This window comes from Ochlerotatus camptorhynchus, unplaced genomic scaffold, assembly GCF_037179485.1.
Source record: "Ochlerotatus camptorhynchus isolate MF236.1 unplaced genomic scaffold, CSIRO-AGI_Acam_v1.1 ptg000330l, whole genome shotgun sequence".
In the NCBI taxonomy this organism is placed as follows: Eukaryota; Metazoa; Arthropoda; class Insecta; order Diptera; family Culicidae; genus Ochlerotatus; species Ochlerotatus camptorhynchus.
The window spans coordinates 14,121,212-14,143,790 of NW_027040818.1; the positions used below are offsets into that span (position 1 = coordinate 14,121,212).

General features: G+C 37.5%; 1 protein-coding gene across 2 annotated transcripts in view; it reads left to right on the forward strand.

Annotated features, from left to right (window-relative positions):
• Window positions 1-22,579, forward strand: part of mfrn (mitoferrin) — a 67,102-nt gene that overhangs the window by 35,525 nt on the left and 8,998 nt on the right. The window contains exon 1 of one of the 2 annotated variants that reach the window (XM_065230535.1): window positions 11,032-11,273. The exons of the other annotated variant lie outside the window; for it this stretch is intronic. The gene's annotated coding sequence lies outside the window, so the exon portion shown is untranslated. Of the gene's footprint in view, window positions 1-11,031; window positions 11,274-22,579 lie in introns of those variants that run through there. 2 annotated transcript variants of the gene reach the window in all.

Below are 22,579 nucleotides of genomic sequence, written 5' to 3' on the forward strand. Positions count from 1 at the left end.
TCCCGAAAGTTGCACATTTTGGAACCAACCAACACAAATACAAACTCAACTTTTTCCTTTTGCCGAATTGAAACATGTGACAGAGCTTCTGCTGCGCAGAATCTACACGTTTTTTTTTTTCATTTGTTCGTAATTCTATACATCTACTTACATAGTCCTACATACCAACTGCACTGCACTGCACTTGCATGCATGCACGGCATGAAGTGGCATCGTTGGCTGTTGTTGAAAAACCGGCTATCGGAATCGGCAGACTAACCCACATCTATCTCTATCTCTCTGCCAGCCGAGCGTGTTCTCGCGTCGTGAAATCGCCCGCGCACTCAAAATGCAACTGCCCGCGGAGGCGAGATGTTGGTATGTACTTTTAAAAGTGCACAGACTCAGCACTGTCTTCATTTACAGTTTGTTGTAAAATGCATAAGTTTCAGATATTCGTTCCAAGTAACATTGCAAGTTTTGTAGAGGTTTTAAAGCATTCTTGTTTAGGTTTCCTCACGGTCTAAATTATGATGTACGTGATAATACTAAACCTGTTACTTGGGATATTTTTCCGTAAATTATTTTCATGACTGGGTATGCTTAACTACTAAAACACTGATGTAGTTCCACTAGTTTACAAACCAGTTGAAATCTTTGAGTTTTTTTTTAATCACAGCTGCAAAATAATCTACATAGCTATTTCCGATTATGCCAGTCGGCAATTTTTGACGCCCTTCTTCGACCATTAGTCGGGAATATTAACCATTTTCTTCCCAGACGGTTTTCCGTTGTTTTGAGATCCAAACATTTGTTTTTCAATAAATATAAATTGAAAAGGGTTTTTGGTACAATATCCGTCCTGTTAAGCACAACCAGCACTTTACCTAAACATAATGATTCTGGAGTGGATTGAGAAGATTTAGATTAAAACTGCCCAGCCCATGTTTAAAAGAAGGAAACATTGCCTATGAACATCAAATTTGTAGCAGCTTCTGTAAGAAGGGAAAAAGTGTTATCGATTTATATTATATCAGACATGTTAAATAGTCCGGCATTTTGAATATTTCTGAAAAATTTAAATTTCGAATTCCTGTTCCAGAAACTTCAAATATATCTCATTCCAGTATCTTCAAAACTTTTCTTAATTTAATTTAATTTAATTTGCTTCATCTTTAAACAGACTACGTAGAAACTTATTCTAACTCACGTTACACTAACACTTACATTAGCACTGATTATTTCTTATCCTAGATTTAAAAGTCTGTCTTGAAATATTAAAATCGAACGCGTCACAAACATTGTTGAAAACACGAATACAAGCACATAGAGGATTGGTGTAGTCATAATTTGTCCGATGTAGAGGAATGGATAGCAGATGACGACTACGAAGTTGGCGTTGAGGAGCGTTGATCCTTTGTTGTTCCAGCAACATAGGATCAATCTATCTCGCCTGCTAATAGATCGCGAATGAACAAGCTCCTCCTACTGCCCCCTTCTGTTGGAGATCGTTTCCAAATTAATTAGTTTACATCGCGCTGGATACTCTGGTAAGTTAAGTGGATCACGCCACGGCAGCTGTTGCAAAGCGTAGCTATCGATACGCAAGTCTTGACAGATATTGTACGGCGCCCATAACAACAATCAATACGAAACTAACGATTTTAAAATTGGCTCACTACTCCCAAGCAAATCGATTAACGTATCCCGTTCTAAAGGGTGATACGGTCAAAATTTGGTCAATATCAACTTGACGTATTTCTTTCAATTTTGCATTTAAAAAAACTGAACACCCCTCATTTTGAAGGTGTGTGTGTGTAGAATGTTGCTCCTATTTTGATTTTGGAATTCACTCTTCAGTTGTCAAAATGCCGTCCAAGCAAGAAGAGCAGCGTATCAAAATTTTGCTCGCGCATCGCGAAAATCCGAGCTACTCGCACGCAAAGTTGGCAAAATCGCTAAAAGTTGCCAAATCAACCGTTACAAATGTAATTAAAGTGTTTGGGGAGCGTTTGTCGACAGCCAGGAAGTCTGGATCGGGGGGAAATCGAAAACCGGAAGCCGCTGAGACGACAAAGAGAGTTGCCGGTAGTTTCAAGCGAAACCCTAACCTCTCTCTCCGAGATGCCGCAAATAAGCTGGGTGTATCGTCTACAACCGTGCATCGAGCCAAAAAACGAGCCGGACTATCGACTTACAAGAAGGTAGTGACTCCAAATCGCGATGATAAACAAAATACGACGGCCAAAGCGCGATCCCGGAGGCTGTACACGATGATGCTGACGAAGTTTGACTGCGTGGTAATGGACGACGAAACCTACGTCAAAGCCGACTACAAGCAGCTTCCGGGACAGGAGTTTTATACGGCAAAAGGAAGGGGAAAGGTAGCAGATGTTTTCAAGCACATGAAACTGTCAAAGTTCGCAAAGAAATATCTGGTTTGGCAAGCCATCTGTACCTGTGGCTTGAAAAGCAGCATTTTCATAGCTTCCGGGACTGTCAACCAAGAAATTTACGTGAAAGAGTGTTTGAATAAACGTCTGCTGCCTTTCCTGAAGAAACACGGTTGTTCCGTACTGTTTTGGCCGGATTTGGCATCTTGCCATTACGGTAAAAAGGCCATGGAGTGGTACGCCGCCAACAACGTGCAGGTGGTTCCCAAGAACAAGAACCCTCCCAACACGCCAGAGCTCCGCCCAATTGAGAAATACTGGGCTATTGTCAAGCGGAACCTAAAGAAGACCAAAAAAAACTGCTAAGGGCGAGCAGCAGTTCAAGGCAAACTGGCTTTCTGCGGCGAAGAAGGTGGACAAGGTGGCTGTACAAAATCTGATGGCAGGGGTCAAGCGTAAGGCCCGGCAATTCGGATTTGGAAAAGCGGAAGCCTAACTGAATATTTTTCCTGAATTTTATACTAATTGAACTTGAAAAAGAAATTTAATTTGATTTTTTAAATAAACGATTTCACCGATTTACACGCGTTTTCCCTTGACCAAATTTTGACCGTATCACCCTTTAGTATAAGTTCCAGTACTACACTATGTTTGTTTTGATTCGCTATGAAAGTTTGACAGATAAAATGAGGGGTTTGTGGATTTTTCTATGTTTCGAGGGGCGCATCGATTATCTTGGGTTCGAAGATAGTACCAGAGCTGAGCCAAAAAGTTGAGCTCGTTTCTTCGGGACAAGTTGAGATCAAAAGTAGGAACGTTTGACAGGGCTTCATCGTGTTGTGGAGTTGTAAACGCTTTGCGGACGACGTCGTCTTGACGGTAAAAGGCAAGACTCTGGAAGAGATGGGAATGTTGGCGACCGAAGCAATCGACATGATTGGAAACGGGATACAAGGAGCAAAACTACAGATAGCCCACAACAAAACGCTATTGGTTAGTGACTTTAAAGCAGTGCAGCGAACAGATATCACCGTTTAAGCTAACGCCATAGCCTCAAAGCGCGTGTTGAAATACCTAGGAGTAATTCATGATCGACGACCACTTAACTTCAATAGCCACGTCGAATACTCTTGTGAGAAGGCGACGAAAGCCATCAATACGGTAACCAGAATCATGGCGAACAACTCGGGACCAAGCAGTAGCCAGAGACGGCTCCTGGCAAGTGTAGCTACGTCGATACTGAGATACGGAGGTCCAGCCTGGGTTGCAACGCTGGAAACCAACCAGAAGTAAAGGAAACTCAGTACGCAAATACAGGGTGTCGACTACCTGAAAAAAACCTCGAAATCAGGGAATTCCTTTTTGAACCTGGAAAATCAGGGATTGTCAGAGAATTTTATTCAAAGTCAGGGAAATATTTCTTTATAACAGAAACATACTAATAAGTATGGCTGACTTCGCTAGTTTCAAACAACTTAATTACTCGTTGTAGTTTGAGGATGGTTTTCAATTTCAAATTTTAAATAGAGTTGCGAAGTTATGGTTGTTCAATGCTTGATGTTGCATTTTTGCAAGTGGAGCAAAAGTTACTCAAATACTAGTTTTTTTTTTTTTTTTTTTTTTAACTCTTTATTTGTTCCAAATTCAAAATAAATTACATTTCATTTTTAACCTAGGTGCTCCATTTACTGCAGTAACGTACCAGCCTTAATTGTTATGATATATATCTAAGTGTTTTTACATTGTTCATGTCTTGGCAATTAAGTATTTTAAACATTATTTATATTTAACCTGCATGTCAGTATAACAATTGATATCTTAAAACTAAAAACTAAAACTAAATCTTATCTAAGTATAAAGGGAATTAATCGTTGCAATTGAGGATTGCAACGATTTTTGCCTGAAATTATTCATTATTTTGTTGGACATTAGTTCTAAAGTCTCAACATTCGAAATTCTATGTACCTCGGTAGTACTGTACCAGGGAGGCAACTTCAAAATCATTTTCAGAACTTTGTTCTGAATCCTTTGAAGTGCTTTTTTCCTGGTAGTGCAACAACTAGACCATATTGGCACAGCGTAAAGCATGGCCGGTCTAAAAACTTGTTTAAATATTAGAAGTTTATTCGTCAGGCAGTTTGGATTTTCTGTTTATAAGAGGATACAAACATTTAATATATTTGTTACATTTGGCTTGAATGCCCTCAATGTGATCTTTAAAAGTTAATTTTTGGTCAAGTATTAATCCAAGATATTTCACTTGGTTTGACCAGGAAATTGGAACTCCGTTCATAGTGACTATGTGACTACTACTAGGTTTCAAAAACGAAGCTCTAGGCTTGTGTGGAAATATTATAAGTTGAGTTTTGGAAGCGTTGGGAGAAATCTTCCATTTTTGTAAATAAGAAGAGAAAATATCTAAACTTTTCTGCAGTCTGCTGCAAATAACACGAAGACTTTTTCCTTTAGCGGAAATGCCTGTGTCATCAGCGAACAAAGATTTGTGGCAACCCTGAGGCAAATCAGGGAGGTCCGAAGTGAAAATGTTATACAATATAGGCCCAAGAATGCTACCCTGAGGAACTCCTGCTCTAACAGGTAGTCGATTAGATTTGGAATTTTGATAATTTACCTGCAGTGTTCTGTCAGTTAAATAATTTTGAACTAATTTCATAATGTAAAGTGGAAAATTAAACTTTTTCAATTTAGCAATCAAACCTTCATGCCAAACACTGTCGAATGCTTTTTCTATGTCTAGAAGAGCAACTCCAGTTGAGTGGCCTTCCGATTTATTTGAACGAATTAAATTGGTAACTCTTAAGAGTTGATGAGTAGTTGAATGCCCATGGCGAAATCCAAACTGCTCATCTGCAAAAATTGAGTTCGTATTGATGTGAAGCATCATTCTATTCAAAATTATCTTTTCAAAAAGTTTACTTATTGAAGAAAGCAAACTTATTGGGCGGTAGCTAGAAGCTTCAGCTGGATTTTTATCCGGCTTCAAAATTGGAACAACTTTTGCATTTTTCCATTTATCAGGAAAGTATGCCAAATGGAAACATCTGTTAAATAATTTTACCAAGAAAGACAAGGTACTCTGTGGGAGTTTTTTGATGAGGATATAGAATATGCCATCATCACCTGGAGCTTTCATATTTTGAAACTTTTTAGTTATAAACCTTACTTCGTCCAAATCAGTCCCCCAGGAATCATCAAAAATATTTTCCCGAGAGAAAATATTCAGATAATCCCGAGCAACCTGATTCTCAATAGGACTAGTAAGACCCAAACTGAAATTATGGGAACTCTCGAATTGCTTAGCAAGTTTCTGAGCTTTTTCCAAATTTGTGATCAAAATTTTACCACCTTCTTTAAGCGCTGGAATAGGCTTTTGAGGTTTTTTCAAAAATTTTGTGAGTTTCCAAAAGGGTTTGGAACTCGGGTCTAATTTAGAAATATTATTTTCAAAAGTTTTGTTCCTCAGGGCAGAGAATCGCTTTTTAATTTGTTTTTGCAAATCCCGCCAGATAACCTTCATGGCAGGATCGCGTGTTCTTTGATATTGTCTCCTACGAACATTTTTAAGACGGATCAAGAGCTGAAGATCGTCGTCTATTATAAATGAATCGAATTTAACCTCGCATTTTGGTACTGAGGCAGCTCTTGCTGCAACTATAGAAGTAGTCAGAGATTCAAGAGCATAATTAATTTCATCTTTGGTTTGCAAAGGAATGTTTGGATCGAAGTTATATTCCATAAATGTTCGATATTGCTCCCAATCAGCTCTATGGTAATTGAAAGTAGAGCTGTTGGGATTACAAATTATTTCTTGGGATATTTCAAAAGTTACTGGAAGGTGATCAGAACCGAAGTCAGCATGGGTAACCAGTTGGCTACAAAGTTGACATGAATCAGTTAAGACCAAATCAATAGTGGAGGGATTTCTTGCAGAAGAAAAGCATGTTGGGATGTTTGGAAATTGAATAGTGTAATAACCTGCAGAACAATCATCAAACAGAATATTACCATTGGAATTGCTTTGAGCATTATTCCATGAGCGGTGTTTTGAATTAAAATCACCAATAATGAAGAATTTAGACCTATGACGGGTAAGTTTCTGGAGGTCACCCTTGAGAAAATTCTTTTGCTGGCCTACGCATTGGAATGGCAAATAGGCAGCTATAAACGTAAGTTGTCCAAATTTTGTTTCAACAGAAACTCCCAAAGTTTCAAAAACTTTGGTTTCAAATGAAGAAAGAATTTTATGTTTGATTCGTCTATGAATAATGATGGCAACGCCACCACAGGGTCCATCAAGACGATCATTTCTATAAATCAAGTAATTTGCGTCCTTCTTAACCTTATGGTCAGGTTTAAGGAACGTTTCAGTTATAACGGCAATATGCACGTTATGAACTCGCAAAAAGTTAAATAGCTCGTCTTCATTATCTTTAAGAGATCGAGCATTCCAATTTACAATATTTAATGCTTTAAAATCCATTACTGAATTTTAAAGTCATGACAATATTATTTGCAAATTTTACTCCAGTTTGAATAGCATCAAACATGGAGTTAGATTTAAGCATATCAGAAATCATGTCAATTAATGATTTCTGTAAAAATTCCATTTTAGGGACTCAAATACTAGTTACTGCGTCTGTTCGATCCAGCTGCAAGAATGATTAAGAGTTAAGCTGGGCTTAGATAAGGTAAGTTATTCGCCCATATTCTTGTTTTCGTTCGAACCGTATTTTCCATACAAAAAAACTTTTTTTGTATGGAAAATACGGTTCGAACGAAAACAAGAATATGGGTGATTGATCAACTCAGTTGAATTCAATTGGCTTGAAAAGTTGAGCCTGGTTCGACTTTTTTTTTTTTTTTTTCAATTGAAGTTAGTTAAATGGCATAGTTTACACGTTCAAATCAGTTGAATTCAACTGAGTTGGTCAATTGACTTGCCATGTCTAAACCCAGCTTTAAGAGAAGATAATGATTCTTTTCTGAATACTTCTAGGTTCTTGTTCCTTATTGTGTTCTTAACAGCTTGATTAGCTCAGAGAAATAACTAAATGAGAATTTAGGATAATGGATTTTTTTATTGCTTGTAGTAGCACTTTTATGATTGAATAATGATTCAAAGATACGTTGATAAGCATTGCTTTGACCGAATAGAGTGGCTGTATTAAGTATTCTAGGTCTTCATTGAAAACCTGGTTAGCTCGTAAAATTAGCTTCACAGCAACGTTTTAGTATGGTAATGTTGCTGCTATTGCAATTTAGGTGGAATTAACTTACAGAATTTTGGAGATGAAAGCGTTGTTTTTACTATTTCCCAGCGCAGGAATCCGTCTGTGAATTAGCTTTTGGTTAAGCATATTATCCGGAATAATTTTCTTACGGAGCTGGGTCTCAAAATGTGCTCAAGGCAAAACAAATATAATGGGATTAAAAACAAGTGTTTCATATGTGAAATGCAGAGTGACCAGTGACTTCGAAAAAAATAAGATTTCAAGACCCTTGGACTGGTCTAGATTTTCAGGACAACTACAGTCACACTTTGAAGAACTATTAAGAGAATTTTAGAATTTTTTCCAAAGCAAATTTGAGCAGATTTTAGAATGAATTCTAGAGATAACACCAAGGTATTTCAGAGAATATTTTCTAGGTAGCTTTAGAAAAAACATCTAGGAGAGTTTTTACTAGATCTCCCAATAGTGAAGAGGATTCCAGGATTCTTGAAAAATACCAGTAAACGCGAATTTTGAGGGTACAATTCCAATATAATTATGCGAAGATCTATACGGATAGTCCGAGTATAATTCCAAGCGCATTTCGAAAGGAGTTTCCAAAGAATGTTAATGAGAATTCCGTGCAATTTTCAGAAGAATTTAGAGGAGAACTCCGAGATAATTCCGAGCAAAATTTTAAAACAATTCTCGGTGGGAGAATTTCCCCTGCCAGATGGTATTGGCAGGGAAGTGAATTCTACGGAGAATTTCATGCAAATTTAAAACAAATTGAAGCTTCAGTGAATTCTTAGAAAGAGTTTAAAACTCGAAGAAAGGATGAATTTTAAGAATTTTTTTAAGTGTTCTACAGATAATTTCTGTACTATTATAAAAACAATTTCAATGGATTTCCAGAAAGAATTTCAAATTTTTTATCAGAAGAATTCTGGATAGATCTGTGAACGGAAATTAATCTAAAGGGAAGGCTTGAGAACAATCACATAAAAGCCTTAAAGTTTTGGGCGACATTTTTATACACAAATTGTGAAGACTTCGGTGCTGTCTTAGAAATTATCCATTTAACTTTCGGCTTCATCGCTTTCAGTTTTGTGCTTAATTAAAATACTTAAACCGCGATAATTTCCAAAATTCCGGGAGAAAAACGGGAAAATTGCTAATCGAGATTTGCTGGTAACCATGAAGGTGATTTGGAGATTTGAATGAATTTAAGCCCCTAGGGCAGAATGCGGATCCTTTCCGCTTTTGGCAACACGAAATTTCTGTCATTTTTGCATTCTATAAAATGTATGAAACGCTTTATTTTCAAAACCGGGTAGGCACTGCACCTGGAATTTTTAAAGAAAATTACTGGAAAATCAGGCAATATCAGGGAATTTTGTTTTCTTCGTTGAGTCCCCTGATATAGTTTTGCCTTTTCGTTATCATGTTTGGAGCATAGACTTTCATGCATCGTGGCTCAAATTAGATTTTGTTCTAATTTGAGCCAAGAAATCACCGGTTTGATAATGGCCAATGTAATTCGGAGAGCTCATTATCATATTTTTGAATGTTCATGTGGTTCAAAATTTATGCATTTAAAAAAAAGTCTTTTTTGGACCACTCGAACATGAAAATGGTCACCCTAATGCCAAAATAAAAAAAAATATACGTATCTAATATTTTGCGATATGTGATCAAATATGATCTTCTTTTGAAGTCTTATATGGCTTGATAGGTCGTATGATTAGTTTTGACTCAAATAAATTTCGAAAGCCTTCGGAACATATCCGATGTGGTCTATGGGATCTTGGTTTTCCCAATCTCTCTTTGAATGTAATTATTATAATGATTGACTTTATTACCATTACTTTTGCTCTCTTACAACATGTTTGTGGCTCTCTGAGAGAGGCAACACGCATTTATTTGACGGTTAAACGTGGCAATTTTGAATTTGAAGCTTTGACCTCAGACCTTAAGCTGGGTTTAGACAGGGCAAGTCAATTGATCAAGTCAGTTGAATTCAACTAACTTGAACGCGAATTGAACGTGTAAACCATACCATTCAACTGACTTGATCAACTCACTTGAATTGAAAAAAGTTGAAGCTCAACTTTTCAAGCCAATTGAATTCAACTGAGTTGATCATTTGACTTGCCTGGTCTAAACCCAGCTTTAAGTCTGAGGCTGGTCAAATGTAAACTAATATTCAAACGTCAATTTGTCGAGACTCTTAGCACTCCCAAGCAAACTAACAACACCCTTGCTGAACATACAAAAGCAAATACGTCCCTTTGGAAAAGTAATCGAGATTTCTTGTTCTGTCTCAAAGCTTCAACGAAATTGGTCATAACAACGCAACAAAGTTACAACATGTCCAAATGGGCTAGTTTGTTATGATAATTGCCCTTCACTGCTATTCTACCGAACAGCGCCGGTAACGTTTTCTATCTAATCAAAACAATATCATATGGTCTAAACACGACCCTACCACTTGTAAATTACTCTCGCATTTCAATTCGCTGTTTTTTCGCTTTCTACGCACCCGATTTATAGCTCACATAAACAGTTTCAGGTTTAGGAACACGACCCCCTATAGATATACTATAAAAGCTTCAAGCTGGTATTAGTTCTGTATATCTACGTCGATTAGCAGAACGCATGTATGATAGACGGAGCACAGTTCGAGTCGCGAATCCAACCGGTGCATTCGAATGAATCTCGTTTTAAGAAAAAAGTCGATTCCCCAAATCAGATGTTGCCTTAACCAGACCCGGCATCCGCGACATCCTAGTGTTTGCAAAAGGGAGGGCCTATATTTACTTTCTGGCATCACCCGGCAGTAGTCAAGTCAGTCGGAAAGTTACACAAAATGCATGTCACGCGCCTAAGCAGTAGTACTAGATCTGCAAACTGTGTGCCAAAGTGACGTTCGTACGAGCGAACTAATAAATGTTAAACAACAACTATTGGCCAATCAAAGTTGGCTCCCGTGGTGAGTGGAAGAACTATGAAAGTGGTGGTGATTTCAAAATTCCCCACTAGGAGGTAGGCGAGTGCTATCTTAAAATTATATTATTTTGCAAATGGAGTCTCAATGTCTATTGAGTAGCCCTTAGGTTTTCTACTAACGTAGCATCAAGCAGATTTTATTAAAATGATTTGTTTGCAAAATAAATGCATCATCACTTTCATAGTTCTTCTATTCTCCACGGGGGCCAGCTTTGATTTGCCAATACGATACACTCAGTGCGAGACCGATTAGCTACTCTACTAGTATAGCTATATGCAACGCATACGATGCGATTGCCCGACCGGTCACTATTTCACAGGTGGTGTTAGTGTGCAGTACATGTGGCTGCGCTGCGTTGTGTAATCCTTCTAGTTCTAGTGATTTTTTTTTCTAGTGCAATTTTAGTTTAAGCAATCCATCTCTGTGTCTGCGCCCGAGAAAAGCAAACCGGAGAAGACGTGAATATAATCAGTCGTCCAACGTCTAATTGAGCTATTTTGCAATAGGTATCTAGTTGAACTCGTTGCACTTTGGTTGTCCATCGCAGAAATTGGACGACTTCTTGCACGACACGGCACTGTTGGATAGCGAATCGGAAACGATTCGAAACCTTCGGTTACGATTTCTCGATCGAGCGATAACGGCCCGGCCAATCATCAAGTAAGTTTTCGAAAAGAAAAAAAAACGTGGATCGGGTTCGGTTTGCCATTTATATACCAACCTCAAGTGTGTGACTGTAGGTTACAATTAAAAAGTACTTCTCGTCCGTTACTGTTTAATGAGCCTCGCATATTGAAATTTGCAGTGAATGAAGCGATCAAGGCGTGCATTGATGGGGTTTTCATCGCGGCACGTGTGCTGCTGTCAACGCCGAGAACAAGGAATTCGATCTTCCGATGCGCCCGGTTGCGAGTCGGGTCACGTTCGGTAAATTTCCTGGAAGAAATTCAAGGTTCTTACAGTGTGTTCGGATTGGATGGTAGCCAAGCGCGTTCTAATTGATGACCTCATGGTCACTTTGTAGTAGGTAATGCAGTAATGCACCTCAATCTACAAGTACACCAGCTCTAAAAAAACAGTTAACCAAACTCAAATTATTGCTTGCAATGGATAAACATCAGTAAACTTAGAAGATTCGGTGCACTAGCAAAAAGTGAGGTTACGCGACGCCACTGATGGTAATGAGATGTGCGGTTTTATCTCGGACTAACTGATAAGGGCTTACTGCAGAATGGGCCATAAATTATGCGAAGCCGCCTGTGTTTAATGATTAGAATGGGTTTCGAATGAGTGAATCAGTTTCTGTTTGCCTTGTGAATGTTGTTTTTGAGAATGATGCAGCAGATGGGGAATTTTACTCGGAGTATTTCTTCTTCTTCTTACTGGCTTTGATGCTCTGCTGTCACTTGCTCGCAACTAAGTTTGTTTAGGCATTTCTATAGTTATGAATTGAGAGCTTTCTATGTTAACCAATGCATGAATTTGTGTGTATTGTGTACAGGGAATTCGAGAAAATTTTCAACCCGAAGACTTCAATTTGTCTGGTTGAAAGATCGATCCTACACATAGGGCTGATAGCAGATCACTTAAAGGGAAAGTGGATCAGTTTAGAGTGACTAACTTCTTCGATTAAAAAAACGCATCGCTCTAACGGAAAAATCCTTTCATGGAAAATTTGCTACGCCTAGGAACATGTTTGATATCTTTTATAAATTTTCCGGTGATCAATTTCACGTGATGTGAAACTTGGCTCATAAATACCACGAGTAGTTAGTATGAAAGTACATGTTTTTGTATCCTGTAAGTAAAGAAACATTTCCTCCAAAGACAATATATGTACTTGTAAAATCCATGATTTCTATTGGGAACCATATTTTGATTGCAACCCGAAATCTTAGTATTCGTTTCCCCACAAATGCAACTGGACATGAATATGTAGGAACATGTGCTTTGGATCGTCACCACGTGGAAGAACAGAGTGATATAGGACAGCCGCACAAAGCAGAGAATCAAAAAACAAAACAATCGACCCCGTGTAGATGAATGAATTTGCAAGAAAAGTTCATCAGCAACGAGAACATGATCAAGCTCACGCGTGACGCTTTTCGTTTGCTCTAATTTATGTGGGGGTTTTCAGTGGGGAAAATTTCTGCGAAAATTATCAATAATTGAATACGAAAATAGTAATTATGCGAAATTGTCATCATTGAGATTGGAATTCAAAAACCGGATCTCAAAATTTAAGCAGCCATTGGTGAAAAAGATTGGAAGTTCATTACCGGAAGTTGCAAAAGCTCCTCGAAAACGAAAAAGTGGTCCCAAGAAACGTAGATTTGCTATACGGCCAATGAGAACGACCCAAATTTGAGTTTAGTGTACTCATAAATCACAAAAAGTGCAGGAACTCAGCGATGAGTAAATTAGCCTAATGTGTTTCCTGGTTTTTTTTTCAGATTCGTCCAGGAAAAAGTTCCCGAATTTGAGAAAAGTAGAGATTGGATTCACTCAGTCTTTTAGTACTACTCCTAGACTGAGTAAAATTTTCACCAATTTTCCTCATTTTCCGGCAGATTTTTTAGATTTCCCACAGGAAAACATGTGGCAAATTTACTCATCGCTGAGTTCCTGAATTTTTTGCGATTATGAGTAAACTGAACTTAAATTTGCGTTGATCTTATTGGCCGTATACGGGGAGTATAAAAATTTAAAGCTATTTCCATAAGTATTTTTACCGGAATTCCGGTCGTGTGAGCTGTGATTCAGGTTTTCCGTTATTTTCGGTTCCGTCGTGAGATTTGTATTTTCTAGAGCGCGGTTCAAGAGTAAAATTTACGGATTGTGAAGTGTAGTGGTGCTTTTACGATTTTAGTTACCTCTGATATTTCGGAGCAGCTGAATGCTGAAGATTCGGAAACCAGCGGCAGTTCCGGTGTATTTATGTTTCCGAGCTGAAAAAGAAGGAGGGCGAAGACGGCCCCAGTGGTACATCTATCGCTAGAGGCGTTGCTGCTCTTCTGTTTCTGTTGCTTACGAAAACTCTGCGATTTGGATCATATAATTTTTGAGAGATCGGTGAGATCATTCCATATTTTATATTATTTTGCGAACAATTTCAATTTATATGTGTTAATGAAAATCGATCGATAATGCAGACTTGAATTTTTCCTTATTTCCACTGTTGAACTCTGGTCAGCTGGCGTGAAGACACAAACTCACACACACAGATATCGAGTTAAGGAGAAGTTCACGGCTCCGAAAAATAATTATGTTTTGATTTTTGTAAAAGTATTGGAGATCGATAACCAAAATCTAAAGACATCCAAGGTTGCAAAGACTCATTTCAGCTAAAATAATGTTTTTCGGAATAATAAAACCAAAAGATGGTATGATGGCATGTTTTTTTTTTTTTTTTTTGTTTATTAATTTATTTGATAAGGCTCAACCGAATTAACTTTACAGAGCCGAGGATTCTTGGTCACTATACAATACATCTTAAAACTATAGTCAAAAGGTACAACACAATAAACACTTTATCTTCCGCTATCCAAAAAGCTTCTTCCATCAGAACTGGAGCCGCTTCCAGTACTTTCATTGTATGGCAAATTGTTGTACGCCAACGAGGGTCAGAGCGCGTCCATTGCAACAATGGACGCAAAACGTGGTCAGCACTCACACACTCATCACGAAACGGTTGCTTTCCAAAGTCGACGACGCATCGACCGAAAGAACTGCTGATGAAGAACAATGAGGAGGACCACACAATGGTTGCTGCCGAGAAAACAGACGATCGCGTAGCACACATCGAGAGTGGCCTGCTTTTGTCGACAGCCGAGTGAACACTGACATGTTTTATTTGTAACTTACAAGAAGAGGTTACAAAGTATGCGTTGGAAACATAAAACCTGTAAATTTTGCTTTCTATGAGTCACAATCAGCGATTTGCTGATCGCTGAGTGAGTGAGTGAGTGAGTGAGTGAGTTTGTGAAAAATCGCTGATTGTGACTCTCATGAAGTGAAATAAACAGGTTTAATATGTCAAACACATTCTTTGCAACCTCTTCTTGTATCCTACCAATTCAAAATTTGATCATGGCATCTAATTATTTCATAATTTAGAAAAACATTGTTTTAGCTGAAATGAGTCTTTGCAACCTTGAAGACATCACATTTTTTCTGATTTTTTTCTGATTTTTTAAGGAGGATTCATGTGCAAAAGCATTTTCTGTCATCATGGCATAAAGCTGGACTCAAAAAAACACGAAACAGCGATCTTTGGGTTTTGCTGAGCGTCTATTTTTTTTAATGATGAGACGGAAAACATGTTTTTACATGTGAATTTTCTAAGGAATCTGAGAAGGGGAACTGATTTTCTTGGATTTTTATGTTTCTTCCCGGTATTTTTTGGAAAATTAAAACGCGCCGAAAAAGAAATTTAATTTTCGGTCCGGTGAAGTTCCTCTTAAAGATGCCCACAAAACTTCATCTCTTTTCAGAAAGTGAGTAATGGCGCTATACCCATAGGCCACATAGGGCTAGGACAAGAGTTAGTGCTCATGTCCGGAACACTAAAGGAAAATGGAGCATCCCTTAACATTTTTAGACTAGATGCTCCCAACGACCAATCATTTATAAATAACAATACAACGGAACGTACGGTACGAGATGTCCACGTTTCATCCATTTATTGGATTCTGAAGCATTGTGTATACATCTTTGACTTAAACAGGCCCGATGTTTCTGAATCATCTTGCCCCTTAAATGCTTCACAGTAGGCCTGGCCGTTTTGATATATTTTGCGCATCTCTGCAACATATAGGTTAAAAGTTGGCTTCGGCAATACCTTAACCTATTATCGTCAGGGGGTAAACAACGTCCTTGAGAGCTCAATTTTGGCATGTGAATACATTGTGTTTCAGAGCAACTATTGGCCAAATTTGAGTGCTATAGGCCTTTGTTTACCCCCCTGACGATAATAGGTTAAGGTATTGCCGAAGCCAACATTTCCCCTACCAAATAGACAAGAAAAATGATGGAGGTATATTTATCATTTTCCAGGATGCTTTCATGAACTGGCTGTGTTGGTGTTAGATTAGATTAGATCTCATTGGCCGTGTACTGGGTGTAACAGGATCCCCTTCCGCAGGGCTGGTAGCAGGTCACTTTTTAATGTCTTGGTCACTATTTTCAAGTCAGTCACTTGAAGCTAGTTGCACCCAAAAGTTCCGTTTACAGTACGGCAGTCTCCAAAGAGGGACTTTGGTAAAGAGAGATGATAAAACCGATTTGTACCTTCCTAAAAGTTGTCCTAGCTCGGTTTCTATTCTCTATATGCAATGTTCACACTGCCGTACTGTAAACGGAACTATCAATTCTATACTACTATCTATCGTATAAAAATTACCACTTTAGTCTGTTATTTGAAATTAGCATCTTCAACTATGAATGTTATCTAGATGAACGCGTCATTGGGACGGTACTAATGGATATTTTTGGTCGCTATTGAAAATTTAGTCGATTGCTGAATGTACGTATGGGTCCAAATTCGGGGCATTTAGGCCGACATTACATCCATTTCCGCAGGGCTGGTAACTAGTCACTTTTTAGTGACTTGGTTACTTTTTCCAAGCCAGTCACTAAAAAGTCTCTTTTTTTTAAGGCCACTTTTTCTTGTAATAAGTCACTATTTCAAACTTTTTTAAACGTGAATTTATTTCATGATTGATCATTCTTCTGGATAGGCCTTGTGTTGACGACCTGGTATAGAGTTTTTTTTTACGTTTAATCGTTCTTCTCTATCTACAGGGTGTCCACTCATTTGGCTAAATAAAGTTCCCTGAGTTTTCTAGGGTTTTCCATACCTTTGGCGGATAATTTCCAGGTTTAGAATAAGAATGCTATTTATGAAATGCGTTAAAAATATGTTTTTAACGCAAACGTTTTTAAGACATGACAATCAGTTTTAAAGAAACAGCATCCATTAAATGTTGAAGTTGAACATTTTAGTAAGTCTAAGATCACAACATTTTTAATGTCTTGACGTTGTTTACTATCAAAAATGTGGAAACTTTAATGAAGTTCTATTGATCTCAGAAAAGCTAGATCTAGATATCTTTGGGGAATTGCAGAGATCTTAGGGGAAGTCCCCGAAACTAGCCCAAATTATTGAATTGATTTAAAAATCAATAAGCGTTAGTTTAGACAAATTCAGGATAGTTCCATGACTTCTTCTTCTTCATATTTTCAAGCTAATTGCTTAGCGCATATTAGCTTATTGCGTGCTCTCAACTTAGTTTTCTAAATCCCCTTGCACAGTTATTAATTGAGAGCTTTCGATGCCAATACCAATGCATGAATTTGTATAATGTGTGGCAAGCACAGATTCCCTCGACCGGAACAGGAATCGAACCCGCCGCCTCCGGCTTGGTAATACCGTGCATTTACTGACTAGGCTATGAGCCCCCCATGAGGTGCTGAAATAAAATCGAGAACCCTAAAGATGTTCCAAGAGATTCAGTATAGAGACCTTCAGTAAAATTTATGAAAACTTTAGAAATATTTCAGGAACTTCACAGAAATCCAGAGAATTCCAGGGAAGTTTAAAGGTGTTCAATTTATTTTACACAGAACTGAGATCTTCATTAGACTTGGGAGTTTTAGGGAAGCTCCGAGAACATGAAGACAGATCAGAGAATTAAAGGGTAGTTCAAAAAAATTCAAGGAACTTGATGTTTTCCAGGTAGTAGAAGCTTGAAGGTTTAGTCATAAACTTTCTATTGAATCTTTCGCTTTAAAGGTACCAATCGTACAGATTTAAGTGTTTATGAGAATCTAATTGAATAAGTCTAAAACATCAAAAATTTATTTGGTATGCCATCTAATATGCCGGTATGGTATACCCACTAATTTCCTTTCCTTATGTCACTTTTAGTCACTTTTTTACAACTATAAGTCACTATTTGGTCACTTATTTCTTCAACCTGGTAACTAAAATCACTATTTAGCATTGATCGCTACCAGCCCAGATTTCCCCTATTTGTTTAAACGCTTTATTAGGGTGATTCCTAGCCACTTCTGGGCTAATTCATCACCATACAATGTCTGTCACTATATTACATGTTAGGTCATTCGTGACTTGTCCGGATATTTGAATCGTGACCCTTAGCATGAGTGAAGTAATGAAATTGGGTTGTTAGCGGAATGCTTAAATAACACAGCAAAAAAGGTTATCTTCAATTTAATTCCACTTAATTAATGTTGGTATCCATGACAGATACGTATTTCGACTACAATGTGCAGTCTTCTTCAGTGTCATTCCCACTAAAGAACTTATCAAAATCTAACCCCCTTAAGTACTCATCCCAAAGGTGAAAAAGTCAAGATCACAGGTATAAAAATGGAACTACAATTTGTTGTGTTGAATCGGAACCTACCTAACTAATAAAAAAAAACTTATAAAAACCAAATATTTAAGTAAACTAAAGAAGCAAAATGTATACAACTCTCTTATAAGGAAAATCCCAAAGGCTTGGTAGCCATTATAATGAAGTAATGAAATTGGGTTGTTAGCGGAGTCTTGACATCGCATGTGATCTTGACTTTTTTTAGCTAGGGATGAGTACTTAAGGGGGTTAGATTTTGATAAGTTCTTTAAAGGGAATGACACTGATGAAGTCTGCACATTGTAGTCGAAATTCGTATCTGTCATGGATACCAAAATTAATTAAGTGGAATTAAATGGAAGATAACCTTTTTTGCTGTGTTATTTAAGCATTCCATTTTCTTTGTTAAGGAGATTTTTAGCCACGGGCTAGTTTATCTCCACAGAACTTCTCTCTATAGTTTTTCATAAAATTCTCTTAAAATAATTCTCAAAAATCGGTTGGTATGTTGGTATGAATTTTGAAAGTATGCTTCCAAAAATTCCTTGGATTTTCCTCTGAAATTCTTCTCAAAATAGCGTTGAAAGAATCAATTGGAATTCTCATGAGAAATAAGAATTTGAATAGTTGAAGATGCTAATTTCAAATAACAGACTGTAGTGGTAATTTTTATACGATAGATGGAGTAGATGAAAGCATAGAGTTGATAGTTCCGTTAGAGTACGGCAGTGTGAAGATTGCATATAGATATTAGAATAGAGAGCTAGGACAACTTTTAAGGAAGGTACAAATCGGTTTTTTCATCTCTCTTTACCAAACTCCCCCTTTGGAGAGGGATGGTGAGGGGTGTCCCCCCTGAATACTTAAAAAAATCTAATTCAAAGAGAATTTAATGACGAATTTCATGACTTTTTTAGTGTTCTGCAGAGGATTTCTGCACTATTATAAAGAAAATTCGAGGCACTCCCAGAGACAAACTGGAATTTAATTTAGAAGAATTCTGCAAAGAACTCTATAAGGGGAAATTCTTTTGAAAGAAATACTAGAACTTAAATATAATCCTGTTAAGCTCTGTAAAGCTTCTCTGGAACTTTAAATACGGCAAGTTGGAATTTAAATTGTTACCCATAACTGAACAGTCTCAAATTCTCATGTCAAATATTTATTTCGTTACAGTAAATAGAAGAACCTTATTGTAACTAAAATCAAACCCTTCATCAATAAGTAGCTTTTGGTTTTATATATAGTTAGTCTACTGATTGGTTTAAGTTAAATTTCAATCCACATCTCTAAAATTTCACCAAGTTCGGGTACCTGATGAGTTTAATTTTTTATTCTTGTCAATGTCCACAAAATTTAGCCCTTGGATCATTTTCATCAATGTCCTAGAACTCTAGTTTTGTAGGTAATTCTGAGTAGAATTCCAAGGCAACCTTGAATAGGATTCAATACAAATTTTAATGAAAATTCATAGCATAGCTTTTGACGTTAATTCTTAAGGAATTATGAGAAAATGTGAACGAGAAGAAGGATTACACCATGATCATTCTGAGGAGAACTTCAATCTATGGACATTCTGAGGATAATTTAAAGAAGATTCTGGGACAAAAGGAATCCGGAGCATATTTCTATGCGAGTTTTTTCGTAGAATTGATGGAGGGTATATTATGGAGGATTACAATTAAATTTGAGTATAATTCCTATCCTAATTCGGTTAAAAATTCCAAGAGGGTTCTGACAAATGTTGTGGAGAAATTTAAGAAGAACTGCAAGTTATGTTTTAGGTGAGAATTTCATAATTGGGAGTTCAATTCCAAGGAAAGGGGCAATATTCAACGGTAATTCCAAAATATATTCAATGAGAATAATTCCAACGGATTTCTTAGAAATATACTAAGAAAATTCTGAGCTAAATTTCAAGTGGATTTCGAGGAGTATTCGAAAGATATTCCGGTGCTTTTTTTCAGATAATTCAAAGGAAAATACTAGCAGTATTTCGAAAAAAATTTGGGATTTCCTAGCAGAACTAAAAAATTATTCCTAAGATAATTCCATGGCAATTTCAGGATAATATTAAGTAAATTCTGAGGTGAACTCCAAGAGAATTTTCGGGAGAATTCTAGAGGCAACTCCTAGCAAGAATTATTAATAATGTAATGAGCATTGCAAAGTGAATTAAAATAATTTTCTAAAGATGTTGTAATATTTTCTACGTTTAAGCTCTATGACTCTTTCATTCCCACGGTAGCACCGAGGATCTCTAGGTTTTCGGTCTGTCTTACGATTAGCATTAAAGGGCGAACACGAAATTATTGCGACACATTCAACAGGGCATAACTTTTTTACCATTGGGTAAAAATCAACCAAATTTTGCACACTTTCTCATTGATGTGTATTGTGTACATGCTGTCAAACTCGAAGTCGTGTTTTTCGATTCAATGAAAATGGAGGTGAACCAACGCGAGTTGAGAGAACAAATTCTTTCCAAACACCTGGAATTTCCTGACCTGTCGCACCGGCAGTTGGAAAAAATGTTGAACATTCACCATTCAACCGTCTCCAGAGTGTTGAAGCGGTTCCAGTAGCGGTTGACGTTGGACCACGGCAAAGGAGCTGGAAGAAAACCGGGACCGGAGAACAAAAAGACGGAGGGAAAGGTGAAGCGGATGATTAAAGCAAATCCCAACGTCTCAAGCCGTGATTTGGCTAAAAAGATCGGCATGTCGCAGAGCTACGTCCAGAATGCAAAGAAGAGAGCTGGACTACATACCCAAACCGCGATGAGCGACAACAATCGACGGCTAAAACTCGGGCACGGAAGCTCTACGAGAAGATGCTGACAAAATATGGCTGCTGTGTGATGGACGACGAAACGTATATAAAAGCCGATTTTAAGCAAATTCCGGGGTTGGAGTTTTTCACCGGCAAGAGCAAGTTTGATGTGGACGACAAATTTAAGAAGAAGAAAATGTCGAAGTTCGCCTCCAAATATCTCATTTGGCAGGCCATCTGCTCTTGCGGACTGAGGAGTGAGCCTTTCGTGACAAAGGGCACAGTAAATGGCGAGATCTACAAATCTGAGTGCCTCGAGAAGCGCCTTTTGCCGTTCTTGCAGCAGCACGACAAAGCTCCGCTATTTTGGCCAGATTTGGCATCATGCCACTATTGTAAAAGTGTCCTGGAGTGGTATGAGGCCAATTCTGTCCATTTTGTTCCGAAGGACATGAATCCGCCAAACTGTCCGGAGTTGCACCCGGTGGAGCAGTACTGGGCAATAATGAAGCGGGAACTTCGGAAGAGCAAGAAGACAGTCAAAGACGTGAAGGACATGTTAAGAAAATGGAAAAAAAAACTGAGAAACTGGTACCGGATGACACTGTAAAGACTTTGATGGAGGGCATCAAGCGAAAATGCGTTCAATTTTACACTCAAGGCTCCATCGATTAACTTTTCTTTTGATTTTTGAAGTAAATATATGTATAAAACTACCCTAAAATTCTCTTGTGATCAATATTCCCATTTATATATTTATATTTTTCTAGAAGGTTTATCAAAAAAATCACATCGGAACTTATTACTTGAGCTTGATAACTTCAAAAGTATCTTAGTCCTATGATTTGTAAATTTCCCGCATCTTGCAGTTCTTTTTGTAGAATCATTTTCCTAATAGCTTGTTGTTAGAGGTATCGCAAATTAATCGAAGATCATACCCAATCTATTATTTTAAAATGCAATTGACAACAGAATTTAACGAATAAAAAGACAAATAATCTGGAATTAATTAAAACTAAATCCAAAATATATCATGTTTCCACAAAGTGCAAAAGCTTGAAAATAATCGAAGAATATTTACAAATCTCCAAAGACAAGACTAAGAGATCTCAAAACAAATGGTTCATTCAGGTACTTGTTTTCCTTTCTTTAGTCTAACACCTCTCAAGTTAAAATGTATTGAAAACTTTCTTATTTCCAAAATTTTCGGATTATTTGTCAAATCTCAAAAAAAAAGTCAAGTGTCAAATGATCCAAAATCTCGTCAGGGATCTTTTAATTTGAAGTTCAAGGATTTTATGAATTCCTGGTATCTTGCATAAACAATTCCGATCACTCGATATTTGACTCTTCATGTCTTATTCTATTTTTTACCAGTTTAAAACAGTTTATAAGCTTGAACGTTTAACACGAAAAAAAAGGCGGACACATTAAAAATGTTGAGATTTTTTTTTTTTTCAAAATTTCTTAATCAAGCAAAGAGTGAATAGAATCACAGTAGGCATTGGTTGTCAGGATAAGTTCATTTGTTTACATCCTGCGCGCTCAAAACGAAAATCCCAGTCTATCCGCTTCTGGCAGTTTGCGATCAAATTCCTGGGCAGAAGTCCCGGAAGAATACAAAATCAAAAAGAAATTTAAATTCCCCAAAAAGTTCCTTGTCTGGCAAGCAATCTGCAGTTGTGGGATTAAAAGCGAAACTGGGACCATGAACCAGCAAATTTACCAGAAGGGAGTGCCTACGGAAAAGAATACTGCCTTTTCTGGAGCTGCATGAGGTGGATTGTCTATTCTGGCCGGACTTGGCAAGCTGCC